Here is a 17,217-nt window from a genome sequence, read left to right on the forward strand (position 1 = left end):
CACAGTAACTAAGTTATTAGGAAAACAGGACTACCACAACCAAAGATGCTACAGAGTGCACACAATTCTGACAGGGAGCGCCATGATCAAGGAGTGGTTTTCTTTAGGAAACAATTCTACTGAAAAACAACATGGGAATAGAAGTAATTTAAAATGTTCAAGACATTAAATGCAGGACTGACTCCATATTGCCATTTAATATGCTTTGTGTTATAGGACATAAAAACTAATCCCCCATCTATGGAATGTTAAGCTGACACCCGAGACAGTCAAAGCCTCCCATAATTCAATATCCCACACTATTTTCTGGTTGTCCAAAAAAATAAACAACCAGCAAATGATTTTACCTCTTAAAAAAAGCATTTACACTTAAAAAATGGGATGAGGTGGGATTCCCTCCTTCTTAAAAATGTTTGTAGAGTTACTAAAAAACTTGCATTTACAAAATAGTTGATAAAAATACTCCTCTGGATTGTACAAGAAGGGAGACAGGGACCACTGGTAAGACATGGTATATGGTATTAATCAGACTTGGCTTCTTTCTCTCCTGCTTCATCAGAGGCTGGACTCTCCTCAGTTTTCGTTTCCCTGTTTTCCGCAGGTAAATCTTCTTTAGTTTCTTGGTTTGCCACTTCGACCTGTTTTCCCTTTGCTCCCCTTTTCCCTTTTGTTTGCACATTTTTGTCTGAAGATTTATCCTTCGCTGCTGCCTTCTTCAGCTTCGTTTCCACCTTTGCAGGAGGTTTAGCTGACAACCGTGCGGATCTCCTCTTGGGCTCTTCCTTGGTGGCCCCTTTGGCGGAGCTGACCTTCCTCTTGGGCATCCTGGCAGCGGGGAAGGCGCGTGCCGGGTGCCTGCGGACCGAGGCAGGCTGAGAGCCTTCACGAAACTGGGCTGCCTGGCCACTGCCACTCCTGCCGCCGCCCTAGCTGCTGAAACCCACTAAACCTATTTTCTTTATAAATTACCCAGTTACGGGTATTTCTTCATAGCAGCCTGAGAACAGAATAACACATTTTCTTTGGATTAAATCTGCTTGGTGTTCCATAACCTTCCTTTATTTGGATATTGATATATCTCTCTAGGTTTGGGAAGTTCTGTTATTATCCCTTTGAATAAACTTTCTACCCACATCTCTTTGTCTACCTCCTTTCTAAGGCCAGTAACTCTTAGATTTGCTTTTCTGAGGCTATTTTTTTTTTGATTCTATAAGCATGCTTCATTGTATTTTATTCTTTATTCTTTCATCTCCTATGACTGTATACTGTCAAATAGCCTGTCTTAAAGCTCACTAATACTTTTTTTCTGCTTGATCAATTCTTCTATTAAAAGACTCTGATTTATTTTTCAGTATACCAGTTGCATATTTCAGTTCCAGAATATCTGCTCAATTTTTAAAATTTAAAAAATTTTAAATAATTTTAAAAATTATTTCAATCGTTTTGTTAAATTTGTATGCTAGAATTCTGAATTCCTTTTCTGTGTTTTCTTGAATTTCTTTGAGTTTCCTCAACACAAATGTTTAAAATTCTGTCTGAAAGTTCACATATCTGTGTTTCTCCAGGACTGGTCCCTGCTGGCTCTTTTAGTTAATTTAGTGAGTTCATGTTTTCCTGGATGGTTGTGATACTTTAAAATGTTTGTCTGTGTCTGGGCATTGAATAGTTATTTATTTATTGTATTCTTCTCAATTTGTGCTTGTTTGTATTCATCCTTCTTGGAAGACTTTCAAGATATTCAAAAGGACTTGGGTAATGTGATCTAAGCTGTACGTGCTTTAGGGTACACGCCAACCCCAGTAATGCTGTGGTTCTTGCAGACGCATAGAGGTAACATCTCAATGATCTTCGACAATATCCAGGAGAACTATCTGGATTACCACCCAGCGACTCTGTTTTTCTTTCTCTACTTTCTCCCAAATAAACAAAAGTCTCTCTCTCTATTCTGAGTCACCTCTATTCTGAGTCACTTCACCACCAGGTGACTATTCTGAGTCACCTGGTGGTGGAGTGACATAAGCATCCCTGTAGCCACCACCACTAGGACTGCACTGAATCAGACCTGAAGCCAGCACAGCACTGGTCTCACCCAAGAGTTGCTGTAACCACTGCCTGGCTCCTGCCTATGTTCACTCAAGGCTTTAAGGCTCTACAATCAGAGGTGGTAAAGCCATTCAAGTGTATGTCCTTCCTTTCAGGGTGGTGAGTTCCCCCAAACTCTGGGTGGGTCCAGAGGTGCCATCTGAGAGTCAGGGACTAGAGTCAAATACCATAGAAGTCTACTGGGTGTTCTATTGTACTACAGCTGAGCTGGCACTCAAACCGTGAGACACAGTCCTCTCCACTCTTTTCTCACCTTTGCAAAAGCAGAGGAGCCTCTCCCCATGGGCGCTGCCCCCACAGGCCCATGAGAAGTACTGCCAGACTACTGCTGATGCTTCTTTAAGGCCCAAGGCTCCTCAGTCTGCTGTGGCAAATAGTGCCAAGCCTAAGACTTTACTCTTTAGGGTGGTTGGCTCCCCTCTTGCTCAGGGCAGGTTCAGAAATACTATCGAAGAGTCAAGTCCCAGAATTAGAGAATCCAAGAGCCCACTGGGTTCTCCATCCCCCTGTGGCTGAGCTGGCATCTAAGGCACAAGACAAAGTCCCTTTGACATTTCCTTTCACTTTTCTCAAGCAGGACTCTTGCCCCATAGCCACCACAGCTGGGAATGTGCTGAGTCTCACCTTGAACCAGCATATCTGAGTCTCAAACCACAAGACACAGTCCTTGACATAGCACCTGGCCCAAGGCCCTTGTCATAGTACATGGGTATCACTGATGGTTATTTGGGGTCCAAGGGCTCTTTAAGTAACAGGTGATGAATCCTGCCAGGACTTGGTCCTTTCCTCCAAGGCACTGGGCTCCCTTCTGTCCAAGAGTGTGTCTAGAAAGGTCGACCAGGAGCTAGGGCCAGGAAAGAGGCTTCACAACTCTAATCCATGCCCTATCCTGTTGTGGTTGAGCTGGTATCCAAGATGCAAGACAAAGTTCTCCCCACTTTTTCCTTTTCTCTCTTCAAACAGATGGAAGAGGTCTCTTCTGAAGCCACGAGCTGTGAAGCCCGGTGTGATGTGAAGGGTGTTGCCTGCATTCCCTCAGCTGTCTCAGCTGGTGTCTCAGTAGGCCTCATACTTTCTAGTCCACTGTCTCTGGGGCCAGTTCTGCCCTAGGATTCACCTAAAAATTTCAGTCCCTGTGCTCTACACTGCCTTTCAAGTTTATTTTGGGCCCCAGAGCACTTTACCCCATGGTGGCCAGGCTTGTAAGAACTCAAGTTCCAACCGCTGGGCTCGGCCATTCCCCTCCGGCTATGGCTATTGTAAATGCTCCCTTGTGGTTGGGTGTCAGCTGAGTTTGGTCTAATTTTGCTTTTGACTATAATAGAGCAGCACTGAGTTCAGTGTCTCACAATTGCTGTTCTGTACATCTACCCAGCACACAGTAACACTCTCTGCATCATGCTGCAGCTGCTGGAGAATGGGGTAGGGGTGGCATTGGTAGTACAAGACTGTTTTCCTACCTCTTTAGTGCCTCTTTTAGCAATATGAACTTAAAAGCAGGTACTGTAAATGCTCACCTGATTTTTGATTCGTATGAAGGTGCTTTTTTGGGTAGACAGTTGTTAAATTAGTGTACTTGTGGGGGAGGTCGCAATTAGTGGAGCCTTCTATTGTGCCATCTTGCTACACTCTCTTAGTACTTCAGTTTCTTAATAGCTGAGTTATAGGCCATTATATGGATATGGACATTGTTTTAATTCATTCTTCACTTTATGAACATGTATGTTGTTTACACCTTTTGGTTATTGTGCATAATGGTGCTGTATAAATTTGTTTACAAATGTTTGAACATTTGTTTTTAGTTATTTTGAGTATATATCTAGGAGTGGAACTGCTGGGTCATATAGTATTTTATGTTTAACTTTTGAGAAATCACCAAATGGTTTTTCATAGTAGCTGCACCTTTTCACATTTTTACCAGCAATGTATGAGGGGTCCAATGTCCTGCATAGTCACAAACACTTGTTAGTCTTCTCCTCCTCCTCCTCCCCTCCCTCCTTCTCCTCTTCCTCTTCTCCTTTTTTTTGTTGATGTTATTATTATTATTGTCATTTTAGCGTGGGTAAGGTGGTATCTCACTGTGCTTTTTTTTTTTGCATTTCTTTAATAACCAATGATTCTGAGAAGCCTCTCGTGTGCTTGTGGGCCATTTGTAAATCTTCTTTGGAGAAATGTCTATTCAAGTCCGTTGACATGTTTATATTGGATTGTTCGTCATTCTGTTGTTGAGTTGTAAGTGTCTTCTATATAGTCTGGATACTAGATCCTTATCAAATACATGATTTGTAAATATTTTCTTCCATTGTATGGGCTATCTTTTTATTCTCTTGGTTATATCATTTGATATGCAAATGTTTGTTAATTCTGATGAAGTCTCAGTTATCTGTGTTTTAAATTGCTTGTTCTTTTAGTGTCATTCCTAAGAAACCATTGCCAGATCCAGGGCCCAAGATTTACCCCTGTGATTTCTTCTAACGATTTTGTGTTTTTAGCTCTTATATTCAGGTCTTTTTTCTATGATGAATAAATTTTGTATATAGTGTGAGGTAAGAGTTGATTTTCATCCTTTTGCATATGGCTATCAATTTGTCTCAACATAATTTGTTGAAGAGACAATTCTTTCTTCATTGAATGATCTTGTTACCCTTATTGAAGATCAATCAACCATAAATTTGAGGGTTTATTTCTATACTCTCTATTCTATTAATATATATGTCTATATTTATGCCCGTAATACATTGTTTTGATTACTATAGCTTGTAATGAGTTTTGAAATTGGAAAGTATGAGTTTTCCAATTTTCTTTTTCTCAAAGTTGTTTGGTTATTTGGGTCCCTGGAAATACCATTATGAATTTGGTGTCAGCCTTTTCATTTCTATAAAAAACGTTGTTGAGATATTTATAGCTATTGCATTAAATTTGTAGGTTTCTTTGGGGAGTATTACTGTCTTAACAATATTAAATCTTCTAATCTGTGAGGACAGGGTGACTTATTTATTTAGGTTATCCTTAATTTCCTTCAGCAATATATTGTAATTTTTATGTACAAACCTTCTATTTTCTTGGTTAAATTTATTTCTATGCATTTTATTATTTTGATGCTATTGTAAGTTGAATTATTAGTTTTCTTTTCAGATTGTTCATTTTTAGTGTATGAAAATACAACTAATTTTATGTGTTGCTTATACTCTATAACTTCAATGAATTCCATTTGTCTTTTTTAAAAAAAATCTTCTGTTTATTTGCTGACATCTTTTTTTTAATGTGTTGAGGCTATTTTGTCATTTGTTTCAAGCATCTCCATAAATACATTTTGATGCATATTTTTATGAATACCTTGTTACATTATTCTAATATCTCTCTTATCACACTGTTGACATCTATTCATTGTTTTTTTCCATTCAGTTAGATATCTTCTTGATTCTTGTTGTTAGTGATTTTTGATTGAAATCTGGATTTGGGATAGTACATTATGAGACTGGTTCCTATTTAAACCTGCTTTGGCTGGACTCCTCTAATACTGCTCCAGCAGAGAAAACAAGAGTGCTACCTCATTAATTCCAGGTGGAAGTAGAAATCCAATTTCCCTACTCAGCTTCCACTAATACCTAAGGTGGGTAGGGGGCGCCGCTCTTCATGACTGCTGAGTGAGGATGGGAGATCCTGTTCCCCACTAGGTCTATGGTGATACCTCCCTAGATGGGAAGATTAGGTCCTCCTCACTACTGCTCCCAATATGGCCTCCACAGACACCACCACATTGTGCTCTCACTACCACTTTGTGGTGGAGAAATTCTTGACACTCCTCTAGGACTTTTCTGACACGATCCCAATGCAGGGAGGGAGTGGTGCCTTGTTATTGCCAGATGCCAAGTAGAAGTCCAGGTTCCCCACATGGTCTCCACTGATACTGAGGTGGCAAGAGTCAGTAGTGAGAATCATGCTACTTCCCAGCAGGGATGAAGTCTATGCTCAGTATTTCTCTGCAGCTGGCCTTCTCTGATAGCACCCCAACAGGGAGTTTGGGGCAACTTATTATACTCTGGCTAGCATAACCTTTGCTGGGGGGTGTGGGTGCATGTGTGTGTGTGTCTACAGTGTTTTCTATGGTGTTTGGCTGGAATATATTGTTTATTAGTCTAAAAGTATTTCATCTGGCTAAGCTGCCCCTTTTCTGGTCCTTTGGCTAGAGGAAGCAGGATATTGCTGGGTTTTCTTTATGTCTGGGTACATTGGCATGTTGGGGTTTCTGGTTCTTTCAGCGTGAAGCAAAAAGAAAACCTAAGGAACTCACCACCATGTTGTCTTTTGGATCCTGAGGTTTTAAGTCAGTCTGCACTCTCCTCTCTTTTGTTTGTATTACACATAATGTTCATATATAAAGTTGGACTTGTGGAAGGGATAGAGGAAAGAATGTCTACTATATCCCACCACAAATAGAAGTTCCTAAAGAGGTTTTAGAACTGTGTAGACTATTTCTTAAGACTTTTTCATTCTATTTTCACCACGTATTTATAATTGAAAAGCAAATAATATTCTCATATTAGAGATGAAGAAATGGAGGCACCAAGGTGTTAGGATGTTTCCCCCAAGTCATGTAGTGATTTCTAATTGAATATAAATAGAAAGGCCAGATTTTTTGACCAATAACTCACAGCATTTCCATTGGATCATCCTTTATAATCCAAATAAGCACCCAGTATTTTATGTATAAAGAAAGGACTTTGTTGTAATAATAAAATGCATTCATGCTACAGCATGTTGTGTCAACACTGAGAATTCTTACAGAGCTGGAGGAACTTCAGCAGATAGGGAGCCACAATTTATAAGTTATAATCAGATAGGACACACCCAAGGTGGAGCAGCAGCTGTTGTAGGGACCCACATTGGCAGACACCAGGTGAGTGACTTAATGCAAATTCTCTGGGCTTCTCAGTCAGTTTACATTTTCCAAAGATGGCTCCTAGGAGAAGCACAAATCTTCAACCTCAGGTCAATTCAGAAATGTAACGTTATTGGAAAAGGTCTCAGCTTTTTAAAAAAACACTTGCTGTTTTTTAGAGCTAGTAGTTACCAATCTGTGCTGGGTGACTTTACAAAGCAAAATAAAGGACCAATGGCAATTAGAGGCAGACATCTTGCAGACTTTGGTGGTTATAAAAGTTATAAAAGTCTTATACATGCCTTTACATGTACATACATTGAATAAGTCTTACACACCTTAGTATAAGACTTTTCTAACCACCGAAGTTATTCATTATAGAATGGGCTGCTTCATTATGTAGTGAGTCCTTGATCATTGGATAGCTTCAAGCTAAGGGATCTTGAAGAATTGATACTTACACTTGGTGGCCATTTGGCCTAGAGAAGTCCTGTTTTACTCTTGGGCAAAATCTACGTAGCAATACACTCCCTCTCTGTCTTAGGCTGCTCAGGCTGCCATAGCCACATACCATAGACTAGGTAGTTTAAACAACATAATTTTTTTCTGGAGGCTAGAAGTCTGAAGTCAAGGTTCCACTTTGATCAGACTCTGGTGAGGGCTCTCTTCCTGACTTACAGGCAGCTTGCTTGATGTGTGCCCACATGGCCTTTCTTCTATACACATGCATATATTGAGACGGAGATTTTTTTTCTTTTTCTTATAAGGTCACCAATCCTATCAAATTAGGATCCTACCCTTATGACCTCATTTTATCTTACTTACTTTACACAAGCACTGCCTACAAATACAGTAACACTAGGGTTTTGTACTTCAATATGTTAATTTGGTAAGAGGACATAATTCAGCCCAAACCACTCTCCCTGTCCTTGCTCAAACTGTTTTCATATAAGAGTAATTAAATAGGACACAAGTTAAGGAGCATGTTGCTTGGTTGTATTTGATTCATTTCTCAAACTGATTTGGTATAATGCTTTTCACATAGTAGGTTCACACTATACGTTTGTTGAATTAATGAATAAATGAATGAAGCACTTACACAGGTGGAATAAAATGTTTTAGCTCTAACAGATAAATACCATCTGTCTCTTTCCAAGTTTCACAACTCACTGTATTGCCCCAACTCTTTTGCATGGATTTCAAAGTCCTTCATAACATAGTACATACTCACATTGCTTACTTCATCTTCCATTGCTTCTGTCTCTCTTACCTAGAACCCAGCCACGAAATTCCTTCCTCTCCCCTAAACACACTAAGCTCTTTGATAACTCCAAACTTCTGCATGTGCACAAGTCCCTTTGCCTAAAATGGTTTTCCTATCTTTTGACAGGACAGTTTCTTTAAGACCCATTTAACATGTCACAATTTTTAGGAAGACCTTTCCTGATTCCTACCAAGAAAACCACTGGTTCATTTCTTTGTAATTCCACAGCATTTTCTTCATGCTTCTATGATAGCTCTTCTCTCATAGGCTTGTAGTTATTTTTTATATCTGTTTCCCTCACAAGACTGTAAATTCCTCAAAGGCAGGAACCCTTGTCTCATTACTATTTGTACTCCCAGCACCTAGGAAATAGTACATACTGGTGTCCAGTAAATGTTGGAAACTATGTCTTTTGAGTTGCACGATCTGACATAATTTTGGCGGGTCCTCTAAACTTGTAAGTGATGTTTATTTAAAATATTAGTAGTGACAAAATAAGAAATAGCAGAACTCAGCATATAAACTCGCATTTTATATATATACACATATACATATATATAATTTGCATATATATATTGTTTACAAGAAATTTTGTGGCATATGGATGTGGTTTGTTACTAAAAGGCTAAAAGGTTAGGGCTGGTACATTTGATGTCTCAAAAGTTCAATAGCAGTTAAATAGCCCTGGGGAATAGTGTGGTTGTGCATACAAAAGCATTTATACTTGTAATTTGTTTTTTATGATTCAGCATGATTTTGACTTTGGCATGTAGCCTTGTAAATTAACAGAATTAATATGCATTATATCTAGAGAAAGGTAGTTAATTCAGATTTCCACTATACATATTAAATCTGTGCATTTTCTCTAGCTTGGCTCTATGCAGGTATATGTGACAAAGATCCGTACCTACTTTTCAGATATAGTCACTTGACAAATTCAGTTATTGAAGATGTTTTTCATTAAATTTTAAATTTCTAATATCAGTCCTGTAATGGAGATGGGGAGATATAGAACATTAAGGGAGCAAAGATTAAAGGAAAATTGGCTTGGTTTCAGAAACACACAGAAAAAAAGAAGATTCAAACAAAAGTTGGAAGAAATTAGTTTTCACTAGACCTTTATCTACAGAGATTTGTTCACATGGGCTAAGAGAAAAGTTGTAACAATATTTTGACCAATATCAGCTGAAACATAAGAGAGTTACCTTTCTAGTCTATGTCATCTAGATCAGGGCTTCTCAATGTGGTCCCTTTACCAGCAGCATCAGCACCACCTGAGAAATTATTAGAAATGGAGATTATCGGATCCTGTTAAAGACCCACTGAATCAGACTCTTGGAGTATGGCTCAACAATGGGTTTTTTTAACACACCCTGTGGGTGATCCTGATATAAATTCAAGTTTGAGAACTACTGCTCTAGATTTTTATCCTTTATGAATTACCTGGATAAGTACACATCTTTATTCCTCCTTTTGTTCCTGTATGGGGCTGATGATAAATTGTTTTCAGGTGTTAGCTATTATTAATATGTTAAAATTGTCTCAGCTCCTTTTGTACCTGGGCTTTGTGCTCGGATTCCTAACTTAGAAGCCCCAGGGTTTTTTTCTTGTCCTTGATTCTCTAATTTTATTCCCTAGCCTTATAATATAAACTTTATCCTGCCAGTTGTAGAAATCCGTAAAACACAAACTCAGATCAGATAGTAGAAATCACTTACACTTCTTTTTGGGTGTGCAGAATGTGTATGGGAGTGTATTTTGCCTAAAATCCTGTTATTCTATTTCTGAGTGTTTTTCCTAAAGATAGAATAAAACAAGTGTGGAGATAAACATCTATATAGCTTTTTAATTGTAAACTTGTTTGCAGTGTTGAAAAACTGAAAAGTTCAAATATTCATCAATGAGGGGTGGTTATAAATATTATGTTGTATAGGCATGGGTAAAGATTTCATGACAAAGACACCAAAAGCAATTGCAATAAAAGCAAAAATTGACAAAAGGGATCTAATTAAACTAAAGAGCTTCTGCACAGCAAAAGAAACTATCAACAGAGTAAACAGATAATTTACAGAATGGGAGAAAAATTTTGCAAACTATGCATCTGACAAAGGTCTAATATACAGCATCTATAAGAAGCTTAAATTTACAAGAAAAATGAAAATAAACCCGTTAAAAAGTGGATAAAGGGTATGAATAGACATGTCTCAAAAGAAGAAATACATGTAGCCAAAACTCATATGAAAAAAAGCTCAACATCACCGATCATTACAGAAATGCAAATCAAAATCACAAAAAGACACCATCTCACACCAGTCAGAATGGCTATTATTAGAAAATCAAAAATAACAGATGCTGGTGATATTGTGGAGGAAAAGGTATGCTTTTACACTGTTGATGGAGTGTAAATTAGTTTAACCATTGTAAAAAGCGGTGTGGTGATTCCTCAAAGACCTAGAAATACCATTTGACCCAGCAATGTGATTACTGGGTATATACCCAAAGAATATAAATCATTCGATTATAAAGACATATGCATGCATATATTCATTGCAGGACTATTTACAATAGAAAAGACATGGACTCAACCTAAATGCCTATCAATGATAGACTGGATAAAGAAAATGTGATACATGTACATCATGGAATACTATACAACCATAAAAAAACAACAAGATTATTTCCTTTGCAGGGATGGGGGCAGGGAGCTGGAGGCCATTCTCCTTAGCAAACTAATGCAAGAACAGAAAACCAAATACTGCATGTTCTCACTTATAAGTGGGAACTAAATTATGAGAACACATGGACACATAGAAGGGAACAGCACACAAAACAATACCGTAGGTTTTATTGGAGGGTGGAAGGTGAGAGGAGGGAGAGGATCAGGAAAAATAGCTAATGGATACTAGGCTTAATACCTGGGTGATGAAATAAACTGTATAACAAATCCCCATGACACACTTTTACCTATGTAACAAACCTGCACATCCTACACATGTACCTCTGAGCTTAAAATAAAAGTTCCAAAAAGTAAAACATAAAACAATTATGTTAGATACCTATTATTGGATATTTTTGATATAGCTTGTCTCTTTGTCCCTACCCAAATTTCATCTCAATTTGTAGTCTCCACATGTTAAGGAAGGGACCTCAGGGAAGTGACTGAATTGTGGGAGGTGGTTTTCCCCACGCTGTTCTCAGGATAGTGAGGGAGTTCTCATGAGAGGTGATGGTTTTAAAAGTGGCAGTTTCCCCTGCATGCTGTCTCTCTCCTGTTGCCTTGTGAAGAAGGTGCCTGTTTCCCCTTCACCTTCCACCATGATTATAAGTTTCCTGAGGTCTCACCAGCCATATAGAATTGTGAGTTAATTAAACCTCTTTTGTTGATGAATTTCACAGTCTCAGGTAGTATCTTCATAGCAGTGTGAAAACAGACTGATACAGAAAATTGGTATCAGGAGTTTGGGGTACTGCTATGAAGATAACCTGAAAATGTGGAAGCTACTTTGGAACTTGATAATGAGCAGAGGTTGAAACAGTTTGGAGGGCTCAGAAGAAGGCAGGAAGATGTGGATAACTTTGGAAATTCCTAGAGACTTGTTGAATAGTTTTAACCAAAATGTTATTAGCAATATGACAATAAAGTCCAGACAGAGGTGGTATCAGATGGAGATGAGGAACTTGTTGGGAACTGGAGAAAAGGTGACTCTTGCTATATTTTAGCAAAGAGACTGGTAGCATTTTGCCCCTATCTTGGAGATCTATGAAACTTTGAACTTTAGAGAGATGAGTTACGGTATCTGGCAGAAGATATTTCTAAGTAGCAAAGCATTCAAGATATGACCTGTCTTCCTGAAAGCATACAATTATATGCATTCACAAAGAGTGGCTTGAAACTTATGTTTAAAAGGGAAGCAGGATATAAAGGTTTGGAAAATTTGCAGCCTGACCACTAAAACCCATTTTCTTGGGAGAAATTCAAGCTGGCTGCAGAAATTTGCATAAGTAATGAGGATGTGAATGCTAATTTTCCCCAAGACAATGGGGAAAGTATCTTCAGATCCTGTCAGAGATCTTCATGGCAGCCCCTCCCATCTGAGGCCCAGAGACCTAGGAGGGAAAAATGGTTTCAAGGACTGAGCCCAGGGCCCTGCTGCTCTGTGCAGCCTCGGGACATGGTGACCTGCATGCCAGCTGGTCCAGTTCCAGCTGTGGCTAAAAGGGGCCAAGGTATAGCTTGAACTGTTGCTTCAGAGGGTGCAAACCCCAAGCCTTGGCAGCTCCCACATGGTGTTGGGCCTGCAGGTTCCCAGAAGACAAGAGTTTGGGAGCCTCTGCCTAAATTTCAGAGGATGTATGGAAATGCCTAGATGTCCAGGCAGTAGTCTGTTGCAGGGGTATAGCCGTCATGGAGAACCTCTACTAGGGCAATGCAGAGGGGAAATGTGGGGTAGGAGCCCTCACAGAGTCTTCACTGGGGCACTGCCTAGTGGAGCTGTGAGAAGAGGGCCACTGTCCTCCAGATCCCAGAATGCTGCATACACCGACAGCTTGCACCTTGCACCTGGAAAAGCCACAGGCTCTCAATACCAGCCCGTGAAAGCAGCTGTGGGGGCTGCATCCTGCAGAACCACAGGGGCAGAGCTGCCCAAGGTCGTATGTGCCCATTCCTTACATCAGCTTGCCCTGGATGTGAGACATGGAGTCAAAGGAGGTTTTGGAGCTTTAAGATTTAATAACGGCCCTGCTAGGTGTTAGACTTGCATGGGGCCTGTGGCTCCTTTGTTTTAGCTAATTTCTCCCACTTGGAATGGGCACATTTATCCAATACCTGTAACCCCATTGGATCTTGAAAGTAACTAACTTGCTTTTGATTTTACTGGCTCATGGGTGGAAAAGTCTTGCATTGTCTCAGATGAGACTTTGGACTTAGACTTTTGGGTTAATGCTGGAATGAGTTAAGACTTTGGGGGACTGTTGGGAAGGCATGACTGGTTTTTAAATGTGAAAAGGACATGAGATTTGGGAGGGACCAGGGGCAGAATGATACGGTTTGGCTCTGTGTCCCCATCCAAATCTCACCTCAAATTTTAATCCCCACATGTTGAGGGGGAGACCTGGTGGGAGGTGATTGGATCAAGAGGGTTGTTCCCCCATGCTGATCTCATGATAGTGAGCAAGTTCTCATGAGATCTTATGGTTTTAAAAGTGGCAGTTTCGCCTGTCCATTCTCTGCCTCTCTTGACCCTTTGTGAAGAAGGTGTCTGCTTCCCCTTTGCTTCTGCCAGGATTGTAAGTTTCCTGAGGCCTTCCCAGCCATGTGCGTCTGTGAGTTAATTAAACCTCTTTTGTTTATGAATTACCCAGTGTCAGGTAGTATCATTATAGCAATGTGAAAATGGACTGATACAATTTTATAACTGTTGAAAAGATTAGTAGCTCAGTATGTGCTAATGGTATGAAAAGATGCTTAAGATATTGTAAAATGAAACCACAAAATCACACTGTAGATCAGTATTGTTTACATGATGTCACCACTTGAGAGAAAAAAACTATCATTTGAATTTTCAGCATAAACTTTTTTTGTTTATAAGAAAAGATAAATGAGATCTATATTTATTTACAACAAATCATTATCACAATATGTTTTTAACTTAAAAAAAGCACACTACACGATAGCATTGGGTCTACTTTCTCATGTCAGCATGAAAAACAGAAAATATAAGCAAAATGCCATGCAGCAAGAACTTTTGGGTGTGATGTCTATCTTGATAGTGGCCTCAGTTGCATAAGTGCATGCATTTATTAAAAGCTTGTTAAATGGTTAAATAATTAAATATATGCGCTTTAATGTATGTAATTTTATCTAATTAAAGAGTCATAAGCAAACACTGGGCTCAAGTTAAAGATATGCTGTTGCTGGAAGTCATTTTTGTTGAAAAATGATTTAATGGTATTTAGGGGTAAATTGTACTAATGTCAGCAATTTAGTTTGAAAGGTATCAAAAATTAAGGTGGACTGATATGTGATAAAGCAGAGACTGTTAACGGTTACAGAATCAAGGTAGCATGAATATAGAGATTCATTGTGCACTTTATTCAATTTTTTTGACTGAAAATTTTCATAATAAAATTTTGAAAATATTATGCATTGCATGTTTTCATTGTAACTCAACTTTTCTGATTCTCCACGATTTTGAGTTTGGCATATACTCTGTAAATTAACAGAATTAATACTAAGTTATAATATAAAATATTTTGAATTTACAGGGAAAGATATCCAATCTTCTAAACGAACAAAACAACTTGCAAAAAGTCATATATATACTATGATCCCACGTGCGTATACCTATACAACAAACCTACACATTCTACACATGTATCCTGGAACTTAAAATAAAAATATAAAAATAAAAAAATAAAACAAATATGCTTATACAGTCAAATTAAATATCTGGAAGAACATACATGAAATTGTTAACACTGGTGATCCCTGGAATTTTTGGTAATATTGGAGGTTTTAATTTTCTCTTACAATATTCATGTATATTCAGAAAAAAACCCATCATAGATATCTTCATTAAAAATTTAATTAATTGGTTTTAATGATGACAGAAGGTATAATTTAGAGGAAAAATAGGCACTTTCCAAACCTCTGCTGATTTCCAATTACCTCTGGAAATCAGGAACTACCTACTTCAAGAGACAGTCTGTTCCATTGCTGGAATAAGCCCCAACTGTAAGAATGCTTTTGCTTATGGAAAACTGAAATCTGCCGGCCTCAATGTTTTTCTTACTAGAACAGTACTAAACAAGATGACATTCTAATGCATAGTGATTTCAGTATAAAAGTAACTGAGGCAACTAACCTGCACAAGGTGTGGGTGATGGACATAGACAAGAAGGAGCAATAATGATGGCTGTAACAAGAGTTTTTGAAAAGAAGGCGCAGTAACTGCTAAGAGATTTTACACAGGAGCTACCTAGAGTGAGAGATGACAGTCATAGTATTCATCTGCAAGCTTTCTGGGGTCCTCAGTTGTTCTCAGCAGGCCTGGGTGCATTATCTTATAAGCGACACTGCCATTCTGGTGATTCTGCTTAGCAGAAACACTACTTGATGTTGCAAACTAGGACTGAAATAAATAGCTGTGCCACTAGAAATTCTCAGTAATCAGAAAACAATGAAGTTCTAATCAAACTACCAAGACGGCAATTGTCTTTAAGTATACAACTTTGAGATGTATGTTTGAGGAAAAATCTCATGAGGTTTGCAGATGATGCTGAATTACACAGGGGCTATTAAATATTCTCAAAAGCAGAATTCACTTCAAAAGACCTTGACCAATTGGGAGAAATGCCCCTACAGACACATAATGAAACTTAAAAGGGAAAAATACAAATTGTTACTTTTAGAATGGACTGATGATTAGACACCTGTGTAGAAGGAAAAGGCTGGCAAGGATGGAGAAAATAAAAACTTAGCACAATCTATAGCATAAAGCTATTGCAGGGAACGTATCCAACCAAATATTGGGGTAAATTTAAAGTAAAAATGTTCCAGGAGATGATCCTGTGTATTGTAAAATTGTTAGATCTTGCTCTCTCTCTGTACTCCTCCCAAACCTCCTTACCCATTTGTTAATATAATACTGTGCCTTTTCTCAGAAACATAATTAGGCATCTTAGAATGACATATAAAATAAAATATAACGCAAATTAAAAATAGATGGCCAAAAAAAAAAAAAAAACCATAAACAAGTGTGGGGACATGAAAATCCTAGAATTGGGACTCAAATAATGCAAACTATAAAGACATATGCCATTTCTATTGGTGGAAAGTAGATTTAGCTTCAAGGTTTTTAGCTACCAATTTGAAAGAGAAGAAAGAAAGAAAGCAGGCAAGTTATACAGTTTAGAAGTTCATGGTATTTATAGTAGGCCACTATTTTAATAAGGTGTAGACAAAGAAGAAATGTGATTAAAGAAACTGAAATATCAGTTTTACAAGGATAAGGTAAAGGAATTGAGGCTATTTAGTCCAAAGAAGAAAGTGTTAGGAGGTGACTTGATGACCACATTCAAATGTTTCAGGGGACTTTATGTGAGAAATTAAAAGCAATTGTTTTCTGTGCCCAAGGAGAATAATAAAAATAAGTAGACTTAATTTAATGAGGTGACGTTAAATGTAGTGACGATCTGGGGAAAAAAATGCAATATATATTAGATAAGAATTTATATCCAGAATATTTAAAGAACTTCTACAAATTGATAACAATACAACAAACTACTTAATTGAAAAATGGCTAAGGATGTGATCATGCAAATTACAGAAGAGGAAATAAAATAGCCAATACAAAACAAAAAAAAATACTCAACTCCAATAGCAATCAGAAAATACAAATTGTATTATTTCAATTTTTTTCTCATCAGACTAAAAAATTTTTAAAAACATGAAAAGAAGTGTTGAGAAGAATATGAGTAGATACATATACACATAAACTGATAGTGGAAATGCCAGTTGGTATAGCCACTGGGGAATATAATTTGATAGTGTCTATTAAACTGGGAAATATGTATACCCCGTGACACTTCAGTTTTATTTCTCATATTTAGATTCATTATTGTTATTCACTATTATCCAGTTCTCCTCTCCTGGGCACACAGTAGGACTACATTCAGTGGTTCTTTATGGCTGGTTGGGGCTATGTGTCTAGTTTTGGTCAATGAGTTGTTATTTCTGTGACAAGTGAGAAACTATGAAGAACTTTCTTTCAGTCATCGATACTGTCAATGTTTAAAGTGGTGTCTGCTCCAGCAGCCTGGATCCCTAAGTGATTCCAATGAACAGAGCCCTCCAACAGACCTTAATGGACATGTAGCTTGAGCAAGAAATATACCAGAAGTATATTTTAAAATCAATCAAAATAGAATTCCAAAGTTTATTGTTAAGTAAAAATAGATGCAAATG

At 38.1% G+C, this 17,217-nt stretch overlaps 1 pseudogene across 1 annotated transcript; it reads right to left on the minus strand.

Annotated features, from left to right (window-relative positions):
* Positions 1-6: 6 nt before the first annotated feature.
* On the minus strand, positions 7-855 carry LOC108516320 (non-histone chromosomal protein HMG-14 pseudogene; annotated as a pseudogene). Its single transcript, XR_001881770.1, has one exon. The product of XR_001881770.1 is annotated as a non-histone chromosomal protein HMG-14 pseudogene (transcript).
* Between the last annotated feature and the right edge of the window lie 16,362 nt (positions 856-17,217).

The sequence above is a fragment of the Rhinopithecus bieti genome, unplaced genomic scaffold (assembly GCF_001698545.2).
Source record: "Rhinopithecus bieti isolate Rb0 unplaced genomic scaffold, ASM169854v2 scaffold_38614, whole genome shotgun sequence".
NCBI classification, from domain to species: Eukaryota; Metazoa; Chordata; class Mammalia; order Primates; family Cercopithecidae; genus Rhinopithecus; species Rhinopithecus bieti.